This window comes from Natator depressus, chromosome 14 (genome assembly GCF_965152275.1).
Source record: "Natator depressus isolate rNatDep1 chromosome 14, rNatDep2.hap1, whole genome shotgun sequence".
NCBI classification, from domain to species: Eukaryota; Metazoa; Chordata; order Testudines; family Cheloniidae; genus Natator; species Natator depressus.
This window is the reverse complement of record NC_134247.1, coordinates 22896305-22908366: the sequence shown is the minus strand read 5'-3', so window position 1 is coordinate 22908366 and position 12062 is coordinate 22896305. Positions and strand designations below refer to the sequence as shown.

General features: G+C 47.3%; 1 protein-coding gene across 2 annotated transcripts in view; it reads right to left on the bottom strand.

The window, feature by feature from the left end:
* The window catches only part of PIK3R5 (phosphoinositide-3-kinase regulatory subunit 5), a 105506-nt gene that overhangs the window by 86209 nt on the left and 7235 nt on the right, over window positions 1–12062 (bottom strand). Inside the window, exon 1 of one of the 2 annotated variants that reach the window (XM_074970589.1) lies at window positions 11094–11233. The exons of the other annotated variant lie outside the window; for it this stretch is intronic. The gene's annotated coding sequence lies outside the window, so the exon portion shown is untranslated. Of the gene's footprint in view, window positions 1–11093; window positions 11234–12062 lie in introns of those variants that run through there. 2 annotated transcript variants of the gene reach the window in all.

Below are 12062 nucleotides of genomic sequence, written 5' to 3'. Positions count from 1 at the left end.
TTAATATACCCCAGAACATTAGCTTTTTTCGCAACTGCATCATACCATAATACATTTGTGATCCACTATAACCTCCAGATCCTCTTCAGCAGTACTACTCCGTCCAGCCAGTTATTCCCCATTTTGTATTTGGGGACTTGATTTTTCCTTCCTATATGTAGTTCTTTGCACTTCCTAAAAGTAGTACTTTGCATTTGTCTTTATTGAATTTCTTCTTGTTCATTTCAAACCAACTCTCCAATATATCCAGCCTGTTTTGAGTCCTAATCTTGTCCTCCAAAGAGCTTCCAACCCCTCCCAGCTTGGTGTCATCCATACATTTTATAAGTGGAAATGAAAATATTGAGCCCAAGACTGACCCCTGTTGGACCTCACAAGATACGCCCTCCCTGTTTGACAGCAAGCTATTGATAACTACTCCTCAAGTAAGTTTTTTTCAACTAGTGTTGCTCCCACATTACAGTAATTTCATCTAGATCACATTTCCCTTGTTTGCTTATGAGAATGTCATGTGGGACTGTGTCAAAAGCCTTACTAAAAATCAAGATATGTCACATGCTAATCTCCCAGACAGGCAACGCAGAGCAGTCTTCAAATGGGAGACGCACTCACTGTTTATAAAAACAAAAACAAAAAACCATGCATCTTGTCAGAAAGCAGCTAAATGCAGAATGGACATATGTTTTTCTCCCCAGCTCTGTATTCGAGTTATCATTTCTAGGATAAAGGTATTCCCTCCCATGTTACTTTATTAGAGGATTCCTTCCAACTGTTACAAATGTCAAAAATTTAGGGCAGTCAGAAAAAGACATCTCAGCTCTTTAGATTGATTCATAGCATAGACATAACATTCTAACATCTTAATAAGGAGATCTATTAGTCTCTGAAATAAGTTCCCAAAGGAAACTATGGAAGCCCTATTGCTCAAGAAATTTAAAAACTATGACCTAACAGGTCTCATCTATGGTTACTTAAAAGCTACCACTATATGCTGGGAATTCTTCTTTCTGAAGTGCAGCTCAACTCTGAAAATCAACTTTCTAAAAACAACATCATGGTGCTCCTTGTTTCTCATTGCCCAGTAATTCTAGATCAACTGTGTTCAGTTTACAAATCAAAAGATGTTTTAACTGTCAGTCCTGCAGATTAAGCCTAGGATCTGAGATTCAAGCTGATTTCTTCCTTTCTCAAGCACCTTCACCGGTAATAAAAAGTCACATAGTATAAGATGTGTCCTTGGCAACACCTGTCCTCACAAAGATTGTCCTCAGTAATACCTGAGCAGTCCCACTGCCTTTTATGGAGTTGCACAAGTATAACTGAACTCAGTAACCATCCTGTTGAACATAATCCAGTTCACTCCTCCATTGCTGTGTGTGATATGCCAGGCTAACTGGGGAGGGCGGCAGCTTGTTTTCCTCACAGCAGAAATGACTCCAAACACAAACACGTATCTGACTCGATGATTACATAAAGGTCAGTACATAGTCACTTTTCAGAGAGAAAATGCACTTGTTCCTGGCATCAATTACAAAAAAAGAAACCCACCTCGGCCTTTATCATAACAGTGAAGCTTAGTTTCATTTAGTATGATACTCTCAACTACAACTTCAGTATCAAGCCTGAGGAAGATTTAACTTGAGATAGCGGTGGGGTTTGATAGTTTCACTTGTAGGATTGAGCATTCCGTCACTGGCACGCAATGGAAACTCCACCATCGCTATTCACAGGGCAAAGGAAAGGGAAGAATTGTTAAGGAAGTTATAAAGCACCCTGATCGAATTGGCCCTGTCAACACTGGTTCTCCACTTGTGAGGTAACTCCCTTCTCTTCATGTGCCAGTATATTTATGTCTGCGTCTGTAATTTTCACTCCATGCATCTGAAGAAGTGGGGTTTTTACCCGCAAAAGCTTATGCTCAAATAAATCTGTTAGTCTTTAAGGTGCCACCTTGTTGTTTTTGTGGATACAGGCTAACACGGCTACCCCCTGATATAAAGCACCTGGACACTTTTGTAAAACCTAGCTTCTTATCCTGCTAAAGCAACTCTCCCTAACCTGGAGAGCATGAGCAGCGGGGATGGGGAACACTGCAGGACCCTGAGCCTGCCCCAGACCTACTGGGAAAATGTTTAAAAGTGACCAAACCCATTCATGGAATCTAAATCTAGAAGCACTACCCATAGAGTCTAAGGGACCACTGCAACCATCTAGCCTGAGCTCCTGTTTAAACACAGGCAACAGACCTTCTCTGAAATAACTCTTGTTCGAACTAGAGCCTATCCTGAAGGCACAGGACAATTACTGGCATTTGAAAAGGCTTGTCGGGGATTTGAACCCAGAACCACTCTCAAATACTGGGTAAGAATTATATGCCTATACCAACAAGCTACTCATTGGTGGTAGGTGAAGCTTCCCCTAGGGAAGGCTAGCTCCCTGCCCCACCTCTTTCGACCTCGTCTCTACCCCCTGTCCCCTCCCCACTTGCCATGTCCCACCACAAGACCCCCCCACTCGCCTGGTCCCTCCTCACCCCCCCAGCCACCGTGAGACCCCTCTCCCACCCACCTCCTCACTCCCACACCAGACACCCCCATCCACCACTGGCTCGCTGCGTCCCCCTTCACACACCCTGCCCCAGCGGGGGAAAGGAGGAATGCAGCGGTGATCTCTGGGCAGGAGGGGTGGTGTAGTGGAGGAAAAGTTACCAGGCAGGCAGGCAGCAGAAGCGGGCCCTGGGGGACTTGTGGAAGGGGCAGAGCAGGGAGGGGAAGAGGCGTGGCCACACGGCCCAGGTGTCTGGCGGTGGTTGCACTAGGGAAGGCTTACCCTTCCCTGTCCTATTATAACCCACTGCCCATGAAGCTACTTCCCATGATGGCCTCAAAACATCCAGCCCAGAAGCAGCTCCCCTGGGGGACAGGCTCAGAAAGCAAGCTCCCCTGGATCAAGCTTTGCTTCCCTGCACTTGTGGCACTGTGCCCAGCCACATGCCCAAGTTCTGCCCAGCCTCAAGGGGTCATGAATGGATACCCACAGCAGCCACAAAGGAAAGATAAAAGGAGAGGGAAGAAGAAAGGACACATGGCAACAGCTCCACCAGGACAGAGCATTAAGGGAAAACCAGAGTTTTAACATGTGAAAGGTACATGTGGGTGGTCCCATCATGTAGGTTTGTACCAGGAATAAGTGAATACAGTGATACTGCAATACCATGTAATCATCCCCCTCCCATTATTTCACTGCTCCACTGGCCATCCAGCTTCATTTCTCTCTCCAAAGTCTCCTGTCGTAAAAGCCCCAGAGACTTTGCACATAAAAGATAACATGGTAAGTCATTTCCCTTTCTGCCAATTGGCTGTCCTGTTTGCACCTCGAGACCCAGTTGAGATCAGGGCCCCATTGTGCTGGGTGCTGTACATATGTATAATAAGAGACATTCCCTGTCCCAAAGAGACTACAGTCTAAAAGGACAAGACAGACAAGGAGGTCAGATGGTAAAAAATAGAGGACGGTTAAATGACTTGCCCAACATCACATAGTGGGGTGGGGAATAGAACCCATGTCTCCCATGTGCCAGTCCAGTGCTCTACCCACTACTCTGCATTGCCTCTTTTTGGTGAATTCCATATATGAATATGGAGTGATGACTTTGCCCAATAGAGTTATTTTTAAAAACTAGCTTACACATGCAATTTGTGTCTGCTTTAGTTTTCTAGTGGTGAAACAAAGACACTGCAGGACAGAAGGGTCAGGAAAAAACCCCAGCCCTAATGTTCCTGAATGTTGTTTTTTGTTTTTTAACTCCTAAGGTACTAAACAGATTTGCTTGAAACTGAACAGAAAACCAAAAACAAACAAAAAACAAATTAAATCTTTACCCTAAGGCCCTGTTTCTAAAACTCCCTTTGCGTAAACATTTCCCACTGAGAGGGAGCCCTAATTGGTAATACGGACACTGTTTCAGCTGCTGACCTCATTGTTCTCAATCATTTAGATTTGCTCCTAGCAAGGTTAAACTGAGCGGTACTGAAAGCCATGTCAAAAGCCGAAACCTCATCTATGCTAGGGTTCCTATCACTACTGACCTTTGGCTAAGCCACTGTTAGCAACAGTGAGACATTTTTCAGAAGTTCCCCCAGCACAGACAAACCCGGAGAGTAAAAGTGTGATTCCGATCCACATTTGTTTTCATGGCTCACAAAGGGGTTTAAACCCAATTTATCCTGCAAAATTGCATGCAACTGCAACTATGGATCTGACAGCAACACCTCTCCAGGCTGCAGCTGAAGACCACTCCACCTTCTGACCTGGAGATGGGCAAGGGTTAGCATGGTCTTGCTAATTTCTAAAGATGGGATGGGTTTTAATGTCCAACATCCATCCAGTTACCCACCCATGCAAGCCAGCTCCACAATACCAAAAGAATCAAGGAATTCTCTGTGTCTCACCTTCAGCATTCTCTGGAACAAGAGAATACAAGAATAAAAGGAGTCTATACAAGCCCAGGTCTGCTTTCTTGGATTGTACATTATCATAATACAAGGAGCAGCTAGGGAATGAAACATATTTATCCACCAAAGCTCCAGTCCTGCAATGTCTTCTAGATGAGCAGATCCCAGCACACACCTGAAGAGAGGAAGGATGTCCCAGGGTGCTAGGACTTGCCAGACCTGGGTTCAGTTCCCTCTTCTGTTACAGGCTTCCTGCGTGACCTGGCCAAGCCACTTCGGTTCTGTCTCCACTGCAGTCAGAGGTGTGACTGCAGCACATGTAGACATACCCAGGCTACCTTTGATCTAGCTAGCTCAAGTAACAACAGCAGTGAAGCTGTAGCAACATGAGCCAGCTGCTTGAGTACACACCCAGAGTCCTGGATAGGCTTATGCAGCCCATGCGGCCGCAGCTTCCTTGCTATGGTCAGTGGAGCTAGCTAGAGCCAAGCTGGCTCAGGTACACGCACGTGTGCTGCAGTCACACCTCTGATTGCAGCATAGAGATACCCTTAAGTCTCTCTTTTGCCAAAGTCCCTCATCTGTACGGTGGGGATAACAGCATTTCCCTATCTCACAGGGGTGATGGGAGGCTGAATAGGCTCACTAAATAGTTCATTGCAGGGGAGGAATTTTAGGGACTGAGATGTTACCTATTTTTGCAATCACCACCAGTACTCCCAAAACTTTTATAAAAGGTACTTTATTTAAAGGGTTACCACCTACTCCAGACTGATATCAATAGTTAGTGAGCCCACTATGTTCTACGAAAAAAAAACTCAGCCAGAGCTGCCGTGTGTCTGAGTAACTGGGCCCCGCATGCTGTGTTCAACGAGTTATTTGGAGCCCACTGTGCCCCTGTGGTTTCTTCAGACTACTGTTTCTTTTGCCTTTCACCCAGCAACAACAGCGACCCAGACTGGATCCACCTTAAAATGAATCTAACCTGGTAGAGAATCTCCTATGGACTCTCGAGTGTCTCAGCAGCAATTTAAGCCCGATCTTTCAACTGGATCTACGTGGCCAGTCCCAAGGAGAGCCCTACATAATGTCTAGAGCATTCTGTGGGGGGTCCATTTGCACAGATCCAATGCAGGATAGCAGCCTCATTGTGTTAAAAAGGCAAGATTTATAGTGCTATAATATGTTCAATCAGAATTGCAGTCCTATCTTAACCCAAGAACTGCAACTTCATTACCTAAATAGATCATGCTCCCTCTTGTATTAAGGAGCTCAGTCTTCCTCAGTTCACACTGAGCCATTATTTGCCAAGTTTAGCAACACAAAAGCACTGCTAGTGAAGAAACACACGTGCAGGTTGACTTATACAGATTGCCAGAAACAATGAGAAAAAGGAAATGCCACCTGAAAGGATGAGAACTTGTTTGTGGCATAGCCTCTGACTCAAGGATATGGTTTAAATAGACACACCATCAGTGGCTGAAGGAATAGGTTAAGGGATGTACAAACTCATCAAGATACCAGTTAGAAAGAAAGAACTTTGGGAGAAGCATGTTTGATCTAAAAATAAAAATAAAAAAAGATACAGAAGACTGGAAGAAAGTTACATCCTTCCTAATACAAGGACAGCTGAGCACTGTGTCAAACAGACAGCAGCATTTCAATAGCGCTTTCCCTCTGTGGATCTACAGTGAGGATAGCCTATAAGTAGTTAGCCAAGTAACATATGCCGTTTTCCTATTTAACTCAAAAATATGACATATGCCCACATTAGTGGCAAAAATACACGTGTTCTGCTTTTACCCCTTGTTCCCCTGCAGAACCAGCACAACTGGGAAAGAAAGACCATGCTGGAGTTTATTCCTTCTTGTGCATAAATTGATCATCCCTGTAACTGGAGCATAGCTAACCAATTAGTTACAGGTGTGCATGCAATGCAAACAGTGAGGTTGCACAACTGTCCCAGAGAAGAATTTGAATCTTTATTACAGGTCATGAGGCATGAAAGGCAGAACCCAGCTTAACTCTCAGATTCTGGGAGAGATTTCAGGGTGTCATTTAGATAAGCCACCTTTCTTGAAAATGTAGCACACTGGGCACAAAAACAATCAAGACACAAACATGACCATCCATTTTTTACAAAACCACTTTTCACAGGGGTACTGCATCAATTTCACACATGAAAGCTCCAGCTACAGTTCTCATAAATATATTTTAAAAGTCAGCCATGCTTTTGCCTGTCAAATATCTACGGGGAGATCATTGAGAGATAGTGATATTAATGATAGGGATCATCTTACTGCAAATGTAAGCTGCCTTTTAAATGGCAAAGCCTGAAATCAAAGACTAACAACCTAGGAGTTCATGTAGTCCAAAAAACATGTGTTATAACCACTGCTTGCCAAACAGGACACAATTAGTAGGAAAACAAAGTGTTTATCTGCAAGCTTCCAAGAGGGTATTAGAAACAATGAAGAGGAAATACAAAATTAACACTACAGAGGCGCAATTGGCAGCGCCCTGCAAGAGCCTGTTCTTCCCCATGAGGCTCCCTATTCAGTAGCTTTCATTAAGAAAATTGCATCTCCGAAGCATTCCTGCCAGCGTCCTTATTTCCTAATGAAGGCTTGCCAAAGAACTGTGTCTTTTAGCTACTGCACAGCGTACGTTCCATGTTCATCGCTTGCTAGCTGCTCAAATCTTTGCAATTAAAACACCCGAGGAGTCCCATGGAAGCATCATTAGGGAGACAAGTTCTCATGCTGGGTTAATTGGCAGCCAAAGACAAGATCATCAACACACAAAAGCTCCCTTTTGGTGTCTATAACGGGAAGTGAGTTTGGAAACTGCATTTGCTCTCCTCCCCAGAAGGACAATAAAAATGGATTTTTCCCCACCAACTAGGCCCGTGACCAGGAGAGGGAAGGTCGTGTCCACCCTACTGGGACACCTCACAGAGGGGGCAACAGCACAGCACGATGATGACACCAAGTTGCCCGTGCAACAGCCCTTGTGTATCTTTAAGCATTTCACTATTGCATGGCGTGCACAGTACGCAAGGCAAGAATGCTGCTAACTACCGCCCATTCACCTGAGCAGCAGCTCAGTGGGCAATGCAGAAGCATGCTGACCAAAAACACACAGCCCTGCAGCAACCATGAAGTGCATGTTATTCTGTGTGGTTTCAGGAAGTACCTAGTGGAGCAGCCTGGGGATTCTAGAGCTAACTCATCACACTTTCGTACATTTAAGAGCCCCAGGCCCAGCCCCCTCAGTCACTGGGCTGGTAAAGGATGCCAGGGCTGCAAAGAGAGTTTTCTCAGTTCCTGGATGGGGAAGGAGCACTGCACATCAAGCTAAGAGTGGCATTGATGGACTCTGTTTGGCAATGGAAGATCACCACCATCCAGGGCCTCCTGAGGAAGGGGAGAGGTAATCTTCTTTAAGAGAGAAGAAAAAGCAGGAGATCATCAACTGTATCAATGAGCAGTACTATTTCCCAGAACCATCAGGATGAAATTTCCAACCCTGAAATCTCCCCAGCTAAACAGCTCTGTAAACCACACAACTGGGCATCAAAGTTTCAGCTAGCGATGAAAAACACACATCAACCCGTGGAGCTAAGCCAGTGGGGGAGCCCCTGTTTCTATAGGAACCTGATCCAATCCTCGCACCTATTCCAGATAATGGAAATACAGAGCTCTGAAGCATTTAAAGAGGACCAGAGCTTAAAAGTCAACACAATCTACACTGTTCCAGGCACACACTTGAAAATGCTCTTGCAGGGCTTGCCCCACTATGCCTTGCACATCGTCCCACGTCTGGGCATCCCCTTGAAAGTTTACAAGGAAAACCCCAAGACATAAATTATTCACCCCACACATTAGGGGCAGGTAAATGTCCACTTTATTAAATAAATATAGAAGTTGAAACCTAGCCCCACTTGATCTGTGGCTGTACCATACAAAAGCTGCAAGCACTCCTGTCACTGAGCTGACACAACGACAAAGACGACCCAGTCTTGTCTACACTAGTGTCCACAGTATGCTTCTTCCATTAGCGGAGCTACACCAGTGGTGCAATTACAGCTACAGAGTTTGCTAGTTTATTCAAAGCCACAAGCACTCCGCTGCACTTGTTAAAGCCAGGCTCTTCTGAGAGCAGAGTGTGGTAATTTTCCTCTGACGCTTTCATCTAGATTCAGTTCTTCTTTTTCATCACATAACATGAATTTTTATTTATAAAGTTAAGTAGAAGAAGCCACAACATAGTTTCGTTTTGCTTCTGTCCCTGCTTCCCGTGTAGCCTCTCTCTTTGGTTGCTTGCTAAGAACTTCAGGACCCTGCTCCAACGTGTTTGCTGTCCCCTCCCATCACATCAGGGATGTCCAAACTTTGCCCAACTGACAGGCTGCGTTGGCATCTCACCAGGAGCCCAAAGGCTGCATCAAGTTTACATGAAGTGACGCAGATAGCAGCTGCCTTCATCTTTAATTCACAGGCACAATCCATGGAGGCTGCGTAGCCAGGCATACAAAGGGGCCTGAACACTTGGACCAAGATGGAGCATTGCATGCTTGGACCTGTTGTGATTCCACACCACTTTTCCTCCGTCATAAAGAGCAGGGCACCTATGGATTGTATAGCACAGATCCAGGAGCTATACTTATCCAGCTGTCTGTAATTTGAGCACTCCTGGGCGGGGGGGGATGGAGGGGAGAGGGGCTTCTGCCCAGCAGGGAGGGGAGTCTAGGGGGCTTCAGCCCCATAGGAGGCACCTGCCAGGGCTCATGGCTTCAGAAGCTCTGAGCCCTGGCAGCTGTGCCTGGCTCTCAAACTTCTGAAGATCATCATATGTGGCTCAGAAAGCGCCAAATATAAATCTCCTTTATATTTTTACCTTTTATCCTCCTCCCTTCCAAATTTCTCATTACAAACTCTGATCTGAAATTCACACATCTGCTTCGTGCTCTGGAATTGTTAGCATTCAAATTTCTGCACCAGTTTTCAGAGCCACCTCAGTATTACTATAAAAAAGTGAAAGACTGAAATAGTGTCTATTCCCCCCAGAATGTTTTTTATGGCATTTTTCATTTTCCTAAATAGAAGCTTGCAAAATATACAAACATATTATTTAAAAAACTCATTACTGAATAATAACACTGTTGCTGCTTAGCACTACCAGAGATACGATGACACAGCAATGCAGGCAACCCCAACTTTCATCTCTCGCTGTTGCACCATGACTGCTGGTAGTGACAGTGGGACACAGTGCTACAGACAATCAGCCAGTGAAGCTGAACAAGTGCTAGTAATAGTGTGCAATTTGAACAAACATGCTAGTGGGGATAATGCCTGAGAGGTTGTTTCTGTATATTTCATACGCTGCAGCTAGTTCAATCAACTGAGTCTTTTCACTCCTTTATAACATCTGCATTGAGCCTTTCTCGGAGGTGGTCAGGACAAGCGAGAGCAAAACGGGCACCAGCCTGGATCCAAGCTCCAGCCAGTTGCAGCTGCATAGCAAAATGATCCTTGCGGTGAAGTTTAACTAGGGACGGGAGATTGACGCACTAAAGGAGAGTGTCTCATTGGTCTCCATTCGACTGGGGGAATTCCTGCCGCAGAGAAAGGTGAAGGGATGGTGCCCAGATTTACACTAGATTGGATGAAGCTCCTCAGGGAACAATCCCACGCTGAGAGCCACGTGGATGTAAAAGACCTGGTGGGTCTTGTCTGCTTCTAGATTCTATGTTCCTAGGAGTATGATTTACTCCTGTGTCCATCTGGGCAGAGTCCAGAACCACATTCCATTCCCTATGTGGCGTTTTTTGATGGATTCTGTCTCCACGTTAGTGCCTATCCCCATCTCCTCTCGATCCCTGCTGCTTCGGAGGGGAAGGCGGCTCCCCTCTCACAAATCACACATGGATTAGGACTGATCAAAAGCATGTGGTCCCAAATCCTCTCCAGTTATTTCCAGGACTCCAGGCCTGGGAGAGCCAGTGCATTCAATCCTGCCATAACAGGCCACTGTTTAACATCCTCCTGCAGTGGGGGGAGCAGGTCACTGCTTGCTCTCCCACCTGGGGCAGCAGAGACAGAGGCTCAAAAATCCAGCCACTGCAATGACAGGCTGGAGAGCCCCTGGAATTTCCCCGCCCGCCGGCAGGGCTGAGCTGGGACATCCCCCCCAAACCGGGTCCCACACCTGGGATGGCCCATAAACAGCCCAGGAACTTTTCACACCCACCCAGGCTCCGGTAGAAAAACAAGCTTCAGAAATGACTCACCTCTGTATCTCACCACCCGGGGCCTTTCCCCATCGCTCCTGTCAACAGGCGAGACCTCACCCAGCCTAGGAGTCAGACCCCACCCCACGCACGGCGCCCTCGGCCCGGCTGCAGGGTGCTAACAGGCTCGGGGGTGGGCAGCACCCATCCGCATCCGGGCTGAGGGGAAACGCCCGGGCAGGGGCAGCTGCTGCCTCCCCGCTCGGGGCCCCCCTCCCCCGGGTCCCGCCGCCCTGCCGGGACGCCAGCCCCACCAATGCCCCAGCCGCCCCCCTGCAGCCCGGCTCGGCCAGCCGGCTTCCGCTCGCTCCCCGGCGTCCAGCTCCAGCCGGGCTCCGCTCACCCACCTGCAGGGCAGCTCCCGCCGGGGCTCACTGCCCATCCTGGGTCCCGCGGCAGCGCTACAGCCCGCGGCGCCGGGCTGGGTCTCCGCAGCGAGCCGCTTCCATGGCCGGGATGGAGCCGAGGCAACGTAGCCGCCGCTGGGCTGCACCAGCGAGGGACCGGGACGCGCTGGGCGGGGGCGGGCTGCGGGCGGGGCGGGGCTGAGCGGCTGCCTCTGCCCTGGAGCGCAGCCGAGCCCGGACCGGCGCTGCGCGGCACGGGGCGTCAAGGAGCCAGCGCTGGGGAGAGAGACCACCCGTGTCTGTCTGTCCCCAGCCACATCTGTCCTCATACACACCGCTCTGTCTGTCTGTCCCCAGACACATCTATCCTCATACACACCGCTGTCTGTCTGTCCCCAGACCCATCTACCCCCATACACGCTGCTCCTTCTGTCTGTCCCCATACACATCTATTCTCATACACACCGCTTTGTCTGTCTGTCCCCAGACACCTCTAGCTGTCTATCCTCATACACACCACTCTGTCTGTCCACACACACATCTGCCTGTCCTCATACACACAGCTCTGTCTGTCCGTCCCCATACATCCCGCTCTGTCTGTCTGTCCACACACACATCTGTTTATCCCCATACACACCACTCTGTCTGTCCTCATACTTTATCTAATTGTTCATATACACATCCGTCTGTCCCCATACACGTCTATCTATCCTGTCTGTTTGTCTATCCCATACAGCCCCCTCTTTCTTTGTGTTTGTCTATCTCCATACACATCCATGTATCTGTTTTTCCTGCCTTGTTCAGCATTTTATATAATCTCTTTTTCTCCTCCCTAGGTCCTAGAATGCTGGTCTCTCTGGCTAATTGTTTCTTTCGGACTCTGCAACTCTTTGGCTATTAATATAAAAGCACCACAAATCAAAAAAAAAAAAAAAAAGCAAATGTCTGGTTCTTGCAGTGGCCATATTT